General features: G+C 39.7%; 1 protein-coding gene across 4 annotated transcripts in view; it reads right to left on the bottom strand.

Moving 5' to 3' along the window:
* PLD1 (phospholipase D1) overlaps positions 1–13,299 on the bottom strand; it is a 223,365-nt gene that overhangs the window by 176,837 nt on the left and 33,229 nt on the right. The window contains exon 1 of one of the 4 annotated variants that reach the window (XM_030929423.1): positions 5,726–5,908. The exons of the other annotated variants lie outside the window; for them this stretch is intronic. The gene's annotated coding sequence lies outside the window, so the exon portion shown is untranslated. Of the gene's footprint in view, positions 1–5,725; positions 5,909–13,299 lie in introns of those variants that run through there. 4 annotated transcript variants of the gene reach the window in all.

Genomic DNA, 13,299 nt, shown 5'->3' with positions numbered 1-13,299 from the left:
GACATCTGGATATATTGAAAATCCCTCAAAGAATCTTTCCTGAACTGATGTTTCAAGTATTTATGTGAACTTCCTCCATATCCTTTATTAAATAAAGTATCTACTTCATAATTTAATTAGCTATATAAACCTAATTAAAATTTTAAGCCTGACACAGAAAAGTCAAAAAGGTATGTTTCCTAACATGATGTATAAGGGCAGCAATATAATTGGTCTCCAAAGTAAAATGATCCTGTCCTTTACAAAAATTCATTTCACCTCAACTCTAACCTGTCACTTCTAATCTATTTTAATTTTTATTATAAAAGTAATAAATTATTATTTAAGAAAACCTTAAATATATAAAACTTTGAGGAAATTAAAATCAATCTTAGAGCCATTACCTTAAATAGATTAAGAGTGATGCTAGTCTACTATTTCTATTATTAAATGTTGGTATAGTCTCATTTTTTTCTCCATGAATAGTTTTTCCCTTTTTTAAATGAATATAAAGTAATCATGTTTAAAAATACCAATACATGGAAAAGTATAAGAAGAAAATATAAATCATCAGAAATCCCAACTTCAAAATAACCCCTAAATCTCTATCAACTTAAGGTGATCGTCCTTTCTATTGTCTCTGGAAGCATAACACACACATAGAGAGGTATATTTTAAACACATTCAGATGTGTGATGGAGAGATAGTTTAATATCCATTATTTTAACTTAAAGATCTATCATCACCATTTCCTCCTATTACAATTTTCCATAACTAAAATTGTGGTGGTCCATCATGCAATTTTCTTCTGCTACTCTATGTTTTTATTATTTGCAACTTTTCATGGTAATAAATAAAGCTTCGATTAACATTTTTATACTTAAAGCTTCTATACTCCTACCTAGAAAATTTAAATCTATGGACTTTTTCCTGTTGTGATTTCCTCTATTGATTTTGGGAAGAGAAAGTGCTTACCCATTCAAAGATCAGAATTCTTATTGTTTGGTTTCTTTTCTTTCTTTTAAGTTAGCTCCTTAATCTGTGTGGGCTATCTTGTTCTATGCTGTTAAAGGTTCCAAACTTATTTGTCACATGTTTAAATTTTAGTCAAATTGTGTAGAAGTTATTTGCCCAATATTTTTCTTTCTTTTTTTTTTTTGAGACGGAGTCTAGCTCTGTCGCCCAGGCTGGAGTGCAGTGGCCGGATCTCAGCTCACTGCAAGCTCCGTCTCCCGGGTTTACGCCATTCTCCTGCCTCAGCCTCCCGAGTAGCTGGGACTACAGGCGCCCGCCACCTTGCCCGGCTAGTTTTTTGTATTTTTTTTTAGTAGAGACGGGGTTTCACCGTGTTAGCCAGGATGGTCTCGATCTCCTGACCTCGTGATCCGCCCGTCTCGGCCTCCCAAAGTGCTGAGATTACAGGCTTGAGCCACCGCGCCCGGCCTTGCCCAATATTTTTCAAATGCACATTTATGTCTCTTAAAAAAAAATACATATCTCATAATCTTGGTTATCCACTAAGCTTAAGAAAACCTTCAAGACTGACAAAATAACCAGAGCTTTGATTACTAGCAGGAAGTCATACTGGGCAGAAATAAAGAGGACACTCATACAGGCCAAATTAAAGCTAAACAATCAGAAAATCCAAGTTCCTAGCTTTAGTGGTTTTATTATTTTAGCCTTAAAAAGTCTCTAAAATCCCAAGAGTAGCTTAAGTAGTTAAAAGACAGTATTCAATGCAGTGGGCTATTCTCCATGTGGCCTGGCCTTATTTACAGGCCATGGGCAACCTCTATATCCTGCCATTGGTCACCAGGTTCTTGCCACTGGTCATGAGCAGAGTAGGTGAGAAAGCAGAACACAAGCTTACCAACCCAAGTGGAGAAAGGATACAAATGGCTTGCCTTGCTGGTTGACGGTAGGTCAACGGAGCATCTTCAGAATGAAGAGCAGCACAGATGTCAGTATCTACATGGTTGCTTCTCAATAACAAATATTGGATTATATCAGATATAATACAATCCAAAATGTATTTACATTGCATTTTTTTCTTATATTTTTCTAATATTGGATTATATTTTCAGTTTTTCCCCCTCCACAGCACCTTCTGATGCACAACACTGTCACTGCTGCTTACTAGTTGCTCTGACTTGGGTCAATTCTAACTTTCTTGGATAGTTTCCTCAACTGTAAAATGGAGATAATAAAGAAAATCAACCACTTAAAGTTGTTGTGAGCATTAAGGAAAAGGCTTAGAACAGGCCGGGCATGTTAACATGGCTCATGCCTATAATCCCAGCATTTTGTTTCCATGGCTCATGCCTGTAATCCCAGCGTTTTGTTTACATGGCTCATGCCTGTAATCCCAGCATTTTGTTTACATGGCTCATGCCTGTAATCCCAGCATTTTGGGAAGCCAAGGTGGGAGGCTGATTTAAGACCAAGAGTTTGAGGTTGCAGTGAGCAGTGATCGTGCCAATGCCCTCCAGCCTGGGTAACAGAGTGAGACTCTGCCAAAAAAAAAAAAAAAAGGAGGTGGGGCAGGGCTTAGAATAGTGACTGCACTTAGGAAATGTCTTTTGTGTTCATTATTATTATTATTACCACTATTCTACCACTTCTGCTATGACTATTACTACTACTAGGGTAGTACGACGACCCCGGAAATCCCAGGTCAAACTTAAATTGGGTTCTTTGGAATGAAACAGGCAACTGGGGACCTCCGTGGTCAGATCAGCTCCAGAAGTATACTCTGTCCTCAGCTTTTGCAATTCCTCTGGGAAGTTCAATATTTACTGACATTACTAAAGCAGTGAATTTCTAGGGTGGGTGGTATCATAATCTTCCACATTTCCTGATACACAACCATAAGACCTATGTGCACACAAGCACCTGGTTCTTGAGGGGGGCAAGAACCAGGAGGATGGTTCTTGGAAAAGGCAGAGGTGGCACAGTTCATTTTACTCCTTACTTAAAGCTGACAAGGCTATAAACTGCACATCAAAAGCCTGCACCTCCCAAAGCATATGCTGCAAAGATCAAGACTATGTGTGATCACGCAAGAACAAGGAGTGATCTGGGCTGTGAACTGGAACTGGTCCATCTGGTGAAAATCTATCAAGGTTCAACAGTCAGAAAATTCATCTCTAATACCACTGCTACTCCTAGTTCCTCAGTTATTTCCTCAGAGTCCTGATCTCCTACTGCCATGCAACTTGCTCAACATTTGGGGCATAGCCAATTCAAGTTAAAAAAGTTTGCCTAAGAATTTATCTCCAGCTTTGAAACTCAGATTCATTTTATAAGAGAATTGGCATCACATCCTTCTGGGTCATAGCTAGGTTCATAAACCATCTGAGATGTGTGAGACATCTAAATCACTTTGAATATCAACAAGAAAGCATGTTGGATAACAATTAGTTAGCACAAAACTCAGCTTAAAATTAGATGGTATGTTATGAGGCAAATACCCATTAGCCAAAATATAACAAATATATAACAAAATTAAGCCAGTGCAGCAGAATGAGAATGCGAATGTAATGTGTGTTCCAAACCTAGAATCAGGAATAATGTAAGGTTTGCTTAGATACTTTATCCCAGATTTACAGATTTTGAACTCTCTACTGTAGTCCTTTGTTTTTTTTTTTTTTTCTCCCACATTTGGAGGAAACATTTTAATGTGTATATTCTCTGGGAAAACCCTAAAATCTGGTTTTTAGGGAGTTTCCCTCTTATCTAATCCTTTGCCACATTATTTTTGTTTCTAATCAGTGGTCTTTGCTTTGTTGCCATCTGTAGATGAAAAGCTGTGAAGCACTTGGGAACACAGAAACTGAGATCTACGAGTTACAAATGAGTTTCATGTAAGTTTGAAAGACCTTTATCTGTACCCGTCAAGCACAAACAAGTAAGCAATGAGTAATATGTCTTAATATTTCTCTCTAAAATCATCAGGCAGCTACAATCAGGTAGACAAGTCGTTCCTTAAAATTTAATATCATTTAATAATTAATAATTGCACAACAGCACATATGTGTAGTCATAGCATATATATGGCATATATATAAAACTTAGCAAAGTCATAGCAATCTTTGCACTTTGGGGAAGCTAAAATGATGTAATAAACTTACTGTTAAAGAAAATATCTACAGAGGCAGGGACAATAACACAGCTGTACAATTGTGTCTTAGGGGGTATAAAATACAGTCAATTTTATAATCCCGAAATGGCATGCAGCCATAACATTATAACTTCAACTTAGCACTGATGGGAAAGGGATCCTTAAAGTTTGGCATATCACCTCAAAGATCTTTTTTAAGTACCTATTTCTGTCTGCTTTCCCCTCAATTTTTTTTAAGCAGAGAAGAACATGAAAGAACAGACCCTTTCTAATACACTGTATTTCCCAGTGGGGAAAAAAGGAGAATAAAATGGCAATAACAGAAGCATATTAGCATATTTTAAAACACTAGTACATTACCCTGAACTAAAGCATCCTTAAAATAACATGGAAGCAAGAGAAACTACATTTCATAAAGTGTTGCAAACTTTAAAACACCAAATTGAAATACTCCTATAGAACAATTTCATGCCAGATTGCTTTGGTGGCAAATTAACAAAGGCAGAATTGCTCTTTAGATCTTTAAATTAATGAGATTAAGGAAGACAGTGTCTTCCTCTGTGCTTAATTATATTGACTTAATTTCTTAATTACTGTTAACTATACTTTTATGTTTTACAAGTCACACTCCATTTTTACAGCTGTTCTTTAATCCTAGGGTAATCTAGTATTCTGAAGAATCACTTGAGAATAAAAACAGCAAAACTGAAGACAAAATTCAGTGGGGCTTAATCCACCTGGACATTTTGCCTGAATCAAATCTTATGCCAGTATTTTATGAGGCATTCCAGAAAAGTGCCAGAGTTTTCAAAGAGAACAATTAAAATGATATTCTGGTTCACTGTAACTCCAAGGAGTAGGGCCGAGGAAAAACCATGCATCAGACAAGCATGCACCAGTGTGGTGAGGGAGGACAACCCCAACTGGGGCACAACACCCCACTACTTAACGTTTCAAAAAATAAAATCAACTGCATATAAAATCATATTTATACCTAGAAGGTCTAGTGCGAGGACACAAAGTAATGATAAGAAAGGAACTGGGCTGGGCAAGGTGGCTTATGCCTGTAATCCCAGCACTTTGGGAGGACAAGGCAGGCGAATCGCTTGAGCCCTGGAGTTGGAGACCAGCCTGGGCAACATGGCAAAACCTGGTCTCTATAAAAAGTACAAAAAAAAAAATTAGCTGGGTGTGGTGGCATGCACCTGTAATCCCAGCTATTCAGGAGGTTGAGGTGGGAGGATCGCTTGAGCCCAAGACGTTGAGACTACAGTGAGCCATGATCATTCAACTGTACTCCAGCCTTGGTGACAGAGCAACGTCCTGTCTCAAAAAAAAAAAAAAAAAAGTGGCGGGGGCTGATATTTACTAACAAGACTTCTGGATTGCAAATCCAACACAGACATGAATATGTCATTTCCTCTTGGCTTCCAATTGTATTTAATATGGGTCAAACAATGCATATATTATAAGGAGAAACATAACCCCCTAAACCTCTGCAGGATAAACGAACTCACATTATTTTCTAAAAGAACGCAGCAACCCAGTTTGTCCTATCATCACACCATTAGCTCAGAAAGAAAATCTGACACATGCAGCAGAAAGTGCAAAACGTTATTTACTAACCTGGTGCCCCTGTGAAAATAGTTGCTCCATATCACTTTAAGGAAAGAATCCTTGCTATGAAACCAATCTCCAAAGCAGCTGAAAGCCAAAAGGTGGCAAAACTGACTGCCCTGAGAATCCAAATAAACAGGGAAAGCCTTCCTGTTCCCAAGCCCAGTTTTGGCTGACTCCCTCAAGGCGACTTCAGTCATAGCCAAGCCCACAAAGCACTTTAGCCTATAAGCTTTAGTAATGAACTTGAAACCACTCCCCGTATGTTAAATAGACACTGGACTGCTGTGAGAAATAAAACCCACATACAGAATGAGCTACAGCTTCAGGCTGCACTTTTGTACTTGCTGCCCAAGAAAACCACAACACAAACTTAAACAAAGGGAACTCTCACTCCCTTCTCTCCCCTCAGACACTGCATTAAAGTGACTGATTTACTTTAAACAAGGGAATACAGTCTGTCCTCCATTAGGGCCATGAAATGACTTTTATATTGTACAAGTTGGGTGGCAGTTACGGAACAGATAGCACTGTAATTTCACATTGCATAAGAGGGACATATGAAGTTATCATTTCTGAGAATCAAATGTAGATACTAATACTATTTTCAGATATCATTGAATAAGCTTAAAAACTTAATCCAATGATTAACATAAGTTCAACAGGAAAATTTATCAAAGAACCTTCTAACTTCTGATTCTGACTTAGTGTCTATAAATCTTAAAAACATTCTTATAATTCAGTTTCACCACTTACATTTAGAATAGATGTATAAGCTAAGACATGTCTTTTAACATGGATCTTTAAGCTGCCTTTTAAAATGGAACTTAATACCACTCACTAAGATTTCAAAGTAAGAAATTTATGTTTCATTCTAGAAAAATGTAGTCAATCAATTCCTTAAAGCAGTTAGATCTTAAAACAGAGTCAGTAATGTTCTAGCATATTGCTTAAGAAAGAAGAAGAATCTGTGCTCAGCTTTTTACACAATGTGCTCACAGTATACATATTTCCCCTAGAACTCAACTCCAAGAACAGTTTTAATTCTAATGGCTTGTGGCCATGATTTGTATTTTGTTTAAATAAGACTTATTTTAACATAATGATCAAAGTTTTTGAGTTTTATTGTTTCTCCTAAACCATAAGATTGGACCACATATGCCAAGCAAAATGTGATTCACCTGTTGCCAAACTGATTTACATGAATTACTGGTAAAATTCAAGTGACTCAAAACCTGTGAAATATAAGCCATTAGCTCAAAAAATGCAGGCATGAAAATCCTGGAGACTGTTTTAGATCTAACACACACCTTTCCCACCTCCTCTACCCACTCCCAGGTCACGGCTCAACAGGATCTCATGGGGTCACTTCAGAGTGAGGCAGCATGACAATCCCCTCCACCTCTGGAGGAAAAGAAAAGGAGCCTCAAGACATGTGGCTGATGACTTTAAAAGGAGCTAGTGCCCCACCTGCTGGCAAAACCAAGAGAAGGCTGGGCGAGCTGAACAAACCTCAGGGGAAATGTTACTACTTTGATTTTGGAAGAAAAACAGGGAAGGATCAGCTATGCGAGCACATTAATGTCACATACAATATGTTATTAAATATTAAATTTTTCCACACAATTGTGATATATTTCTAGAGGATATAAAAATGCTCATGCAAAAAATGCAATTAGATTCAAAACCATCTCTTTTACATGGATCTGGTTTGCAAACATATATGATAATTTGCATGCCCAAAGAAATCCTCTGATAAATAATATTGATCTCTCCTCTGCACAAAGAGCTTCAAAAAATACTCCTGGGAGACCAACACAAGCTTTGAAATGGAAGAAATATGAATAAATCCCCAACTCAGCTAGATAAACTACTGGTGGGGCTGTGTCTCCATCAGTCTATATGACTGTATTGCCAGAATTTCTCTTATCTTTCAGTAAAAATTTATTTCCTTTTGCCACATATAAATTCATTCATCTAAAATGAATGTCTAATATTAACATTAATGAAGACGAAGAAAAGTTAAGTCATGGGCACCAAATTACACTACATTCTTTAATAAAACCCCAGCAATAATAAGACTATAGCAGGATATGACTTTTAAATGAGCCCAAGCTGCATTACTAAAACTAAAATGAGGCCAGGTGCAGGGGCTCATGCCTGTAAGCCCAGCACTTTGGGAGGCCGAGGCGGGTCGATCATGAGTCAGGAGCTCCAGACCAGCCTGACGAACATGGTGAAACCCTGTCTAAACCCCGTCTCTACTAAAAATACACAAATTAGCCGGGCATAGTGGCGCACACCTATAATCCCAGCTACTCAGGAGGCTAAGGCAGGAGAATCGCTTGAACCCGGGAGGCCAAGGTTGCAGTGAGCCAAGATCGTGCCATTGCACTCCAGCCTGGGCAACAGAGTGAGACTCCGTCTCAAAAAAAAACAAAACAAAACAAACGAACAAAAAACTAAAATGAATAAGGATAGCTATTATTTAAGCTCTTACGATGAGCCAAGCTTGGTTCTAAAGTGCTTTATAAGTACCAACTCATTTAAACCTTACCACTCTATTATTATACCAGTTTTACAGATGAGAAAACTGAGGCGTCCAAAGGCTAGTAAGTACACTGCCAAGATCACACGGTTAGAGACAGAGCTGGGATTAGAACCCAGGTTGGTGCTCCTAACCATGTACTTTAATAACTCTTTCTTCCTGAGTGTGTACCATTTAAACCCTGCCAAGGCCCTGGTCAAATGCAAGGGCGGGGGAGACAGTGGATAAGAACGGCACTGTGAACGGTCCTCAAAAAGTCTTTTCAGAGAAGTGGCCACAGAACTGAGACCTGGAGGCAACATGGAAGGGAAAGGGTTCCCAGGGAGAGGGCACTCACTCAGTCCGCCAAAGCAAAGGGGTAAATGCCGTGGGGGATATTGGAGGGACTGCCTGCAGGGGCCTTAGTAAGGCTGAGGGACCAGCAGAAGAAAACGCTATGAGGAAGGCAAAGTCCTCTCATGAGGCATCAAGGAGCAGAGGCTTCACCAAGGGATGCTAAACCAGAAAGTGTCCAGATATGCATGTTGAAAAGGAGGAATGAGGCCTTGTTCAGTGAGTAGAAATTTAGACATTCCAGGTAAAGGCAAGCACAGTCCAGTGCTGTAAAACATACAAGTTTGTACTTTCATAAACTGTATCAAGGAGTCTTGTACAGTAACCCCTGCAGCAGCATGCTCACTGGCTCCCTTGTCAAGCCAGCTCGGGGCTGGAGCCACGTGGTGGTTGCTAATGCCACTCACAGAGCTAGGGACAAGGAGGAAGGGCAGGCTGGTGGGAGCAGGGTGGGGAGATGTTCAAGCCAAGGAGTTTGCTGAAGGAGGCTGGGTTTGAGGTCCTCTGAGCCATTCAGGGAGGATATTCAGCAAGTCCCAGGAGATGCAGGCCAGGCACTCCAGTTCTCTGCCTAGACAGCAGAGGTGCACATTTAGGAGTCACTGACACCGAAGGAGCAGCTGCAGCTGGGGGACAGTGGGACACAGAGTTCATCCCTGGAAAATGCACAGCATAACAAGAAAGGGTGTAATTTAAGGCAAGGCTAAGGGTGTCAGACAGAATTCAGGCTGTTGATAAAAATATTTATTTTTGTTTTTACTAACTTCTAACTAAAATTATCATTTCCTTCTGTAACTTGTCATCAAAGGACATCAAAGATATTTTCTTAGACAGCAAAGATATTTTCATATCACATTAGTTATTACAATATCTCAAATTATCATTTCCACTCATCACTGTTTCAAAATTACAGTAGTTATTAGACCTGTCACTAAACACTGGTGAGTAATGCATTTTAATAAAGGACAGGTATTACAATATGACATATTTACTTCTTTGCATATTGATAATTTTATGTCAGTATAATTGGTTTCCTTTGTAATCCTATGCATTTTAATTTTATATGTTTAATTTTACAGAATAAACATTCTGTAGAGTGATTCATTAGCTTAATTAGAATATCAAAGAGGTCCCATGGCACAAGTAAAAGTAAAGAACATCTGATTTAAAAAGGGAAAGAGGCCGGGCGCGGTGGCTCAAGCCTGTAATCCCAGCACTTTGGGAGGCCGAGATGGGCGGATCACAAGGTCAGGAGATCGAGACCATCCTGGCTAACACGGTGAAACCCCGTCTCTACTAAAAAATATAAAAAACTAGCTGGGCGAGGTGGCGGGCGCTTGTCGTCCCAGCTACTCGGGAGGCTGAGGCAGGAGAATGGCGTAAACCCGGGAGGTGGAGCTTGCAGTGAGCTGAGATCCCGCCACTGCACTCCAGCCTGGGCGACAGAGCAAGACTCTGTCTCAAAAATAAATAAATAAATAAATAAAAAATAAAAAGGGAAAGAGCCCAGCACAGTGGCTCACGTCTGTAATCCCAACACTTTGGGAGGCCAAGAGGGGCAGATCACCTGAGGTCAGGGCTTCAAGACCAGCCTGGACAACATGGTGAAACCCTATCTCTACTAAAAATACAAAAATTAGCCGGGCGTGGTGGCGCACGCCTATAATTCCAGCTACTCAGGAGGCTGAGGCGGGACAATTGCTTGAACCCAGCAGGCAGAGGTTGCAGTGAGCAGAGATTGTGCCACTGCACTCTAGCCTGGACGAGAGAGACACTGTCTCAAAATAAGTAAATAAATAAATAAATTAATTAATTAAAATAAAAGGGGAAAGAAGCCACAGGAAAACACTTAAAAGTAGCACTGGGAAAAGGGGGACCCTGGTATGAGATGGAGCCAGCTTGCAAAGCTAGGACGCAAACCCAGGACTTCTGACTTTGTGTTCTTTCCACCGCCACCTGACTCCACATCCTAAAATAATCAAAACAGCAACCCCTTCATTTGTGTAAACAAAGTTCTTTCACATGTATCAGCTTGTTCGTTCATCACATTGATTCAGAGTAGGAAAAGGCAGGAACGCATACCTGCCTTGAACCTCAGCAGAAGCTGCCATCTAAGAGGACACTCCTTCCTGGGCCTCAGCACTGCGCCAGTGCTGCAGCGGACGGTGGTACCTGTCACCCCACTCTATGGAGCTGTAGTCATGGACACAGAAGAGTAAGATGAAAAGCCCTCCCTCATACCACACTAGCTAGAACCTGATCGCAAGAGAAGGGCACAGTGGGTGCCCACCCAATGATGAGTTGCACTTCTCTCCAGGCTTCTATTTGCAGGTGAGGCTGAGAATTGAATTTGTTTCCTTGCTCAAAGCTCTTTTATTTAGTTCTGATTGATGATCCAGAGTGAATTACAAGATTTGCAATATTTCAGCTCTTTAATTTGCCATTGGCTGTAACCAAGACAGAAGACTTTACTGAAGCAATTGGTTTGAAATTAGATGGATGAGCTGAAACAATGGGCTCTCTGTTCTTTCCTCTCTGTGCCCACCAACTGGCATTCATTATCGAATCTGTGACGCGTGTTGCCAGGGCTGCGGTAATGACAACAGCGCCCATTGTCTTCACATCCTTTCTCTATTCTGTAACAGTCTGTCATGACTCCTGTCTATATTTCATTTTATTTTGCTTCTTTTACTTTTACAGCGTTACTCTTAATTACTACAAATTGCTCTGAAATCTATTCTAACCCTGCAACGTGTAACATCATTTTGTAACTTGGTAATAACAAAAAACTGAAGGCGCGTGTGATGGCACCCTTTTAAATTACTGTAATTTTACATAAAACTGTATAATTGCAAACAAATTTTATCTCAAGGTTAACTAGATAACCTCTCTTTTTAAATAACCTGATCAGTTCACAGATGACTTTGGCCCCTTCTCATATAATACATGACTTTCTTTTACACAGTAACGAGAATGTAGGTTTATATGACTAATCTGACACAATACAGTAACTTCTGCTTAAAAAAAAAAAGCTGAACAAAGCTGAACATTTCTTAATATGCAGTTAAAATATAAATTACTATGTTCATTGATGGATCTTTAATTTCCAAGTTTCCCTATTATTTTCTTTCTTTTTAAAATAAGGAGCCATAGTGAAAATTGTCACTTGCCTTCTAATCAGTCACCTAAAAACTAGAGTGAAAATTTTTGTGTGTAAAAAAAGAGTTCAAAATTGGATTCTACATCCCAGGAACAGAAGAACTGGCCTTCCTGCTGCTGCCTGTCTCTGAACACGGCACACCCATCCGCTGTAGAAAGGCAGAGGTTTCACTTAGAGCTGCCTGCAGTGTAAGAGAGGAGGAGACTAAACCTGGCAGGAACAAGCCCTTGGTAATTTACCTTCTTTCCTAATTGCCCAGAGGCATTTCCTTCCTTGCTTACCCAATCTAAGGAAGGGTTTCCTGTTGCCCTAGCAGTTCCTTTAACCTGAAGCCACTTGCTCTAGTTCCTACCCTGTTTTTTGTGTTGCTCTTAATCTGCTTTCTCGCAAGACCTCACTTTCCAGCCAAACTGGTTTATTCCATTTTTCAAATTACCTAGTTCTTCCTTCTTTTAGAGTTTGTGCCACTGTCGCAACTGCGGCAATGCCCTTCCCCCTCCTGGACAGTAAAGGAGTCAGATCCTCCCCAGAATTTCAAGGGGCAGCCCAAACCCATGTCCCCTACAAAGCATTTTCAGGTCACCTTGCTTTAAAAAAAAATTGCTCAACAACTCCAGCAATCATCATCAGCAGCAGCAAATCCATTAGGCAACAAATTATGCCTTGCGACTTTCTATTTTATCTGGATGGGTTATTTAAATAGCGATGGCATTTAACTTTTCATGTACTTATAACTACTTCCTCCAACTTAGTAATCAGTAACTACATATTACAAGTTATACCTCTGAAACCGGCCATTGTAAAAAGCATATAGTAAAAATTCTACCTTGCATTGCATTCATATATGTATTTGTTGCTTATAAGATATTTAAATTATTTATGTTACTTAATGGTAATTACAAAACAACGGCCAACACTATTGCCATAATATCTTACTAGACTCAATATCTTATTTGACATTGACATCTGCCGTATGAGTTGATACAATTATTTTCCCCATTTTTCAGGTGATGAAAATGGGGCCAGAAAGCTTAAATTTCCCAAGGTCAGGCATTCAATGGGTACTTAGTGAGCACCTACTATGCGACAGGCATTGTTATCAGCATTGGTGATGAAAGCAGAAAACTTCTATCTTCAGGGAGTTTATATTCTATTAGGGAAGACAGACTATCAAAAATTAAAACAAACATATATAAAGCCAGATAATACTAAGTATTGTTAAGAAAACCAAAGCAGAGTAAGGGACTGGGGACAGATGGGGTAAGTGGTGAGGTGGCACACTCCTTAGATAAGGTGGTCAGAAGAGGCCTCTCTGGGGAGATGACACTTGAGCAGAGACCTGAACGAAGTGAGGTGACATCTGGGCAAAGGTTCTAGGCAGAAGAAACGGAAACTGCAAAGGCCCAGAGGCCAATACAAACTTGGTGTGTTCAAGAACAACAAAAAGACCAGTGTAGTCAGTGCTGTGAAAGAAAGGGCAACAGTAGAGGATGTAGTGAGAGAAGAAACTGGGGAGTCTGGTTATGTACGGCTTTGTAAACC

Source organism: Rhinopithecus roxellana, chromosome 1 (assembly GCF_007565055.1).
Source record: "Rhinopithecus roxellana isolate Shanxi Qingling chromosome 1, ASM756505v1, whole genome shotgun sequence".
Classification (NCBI taxonomy): domain Eukaryota; kingdom Metazoa; phylum Chordata; class Mammalia; order Primates; family Cercopithecidae; genus Rhinopithecus; species Rhinopithecus roxellana.
The sequence above is the reverse complement of the archived record's forward strand: the minus strand, read 5'-3'. Positions and strand labels throughout refer to the sequence as shown.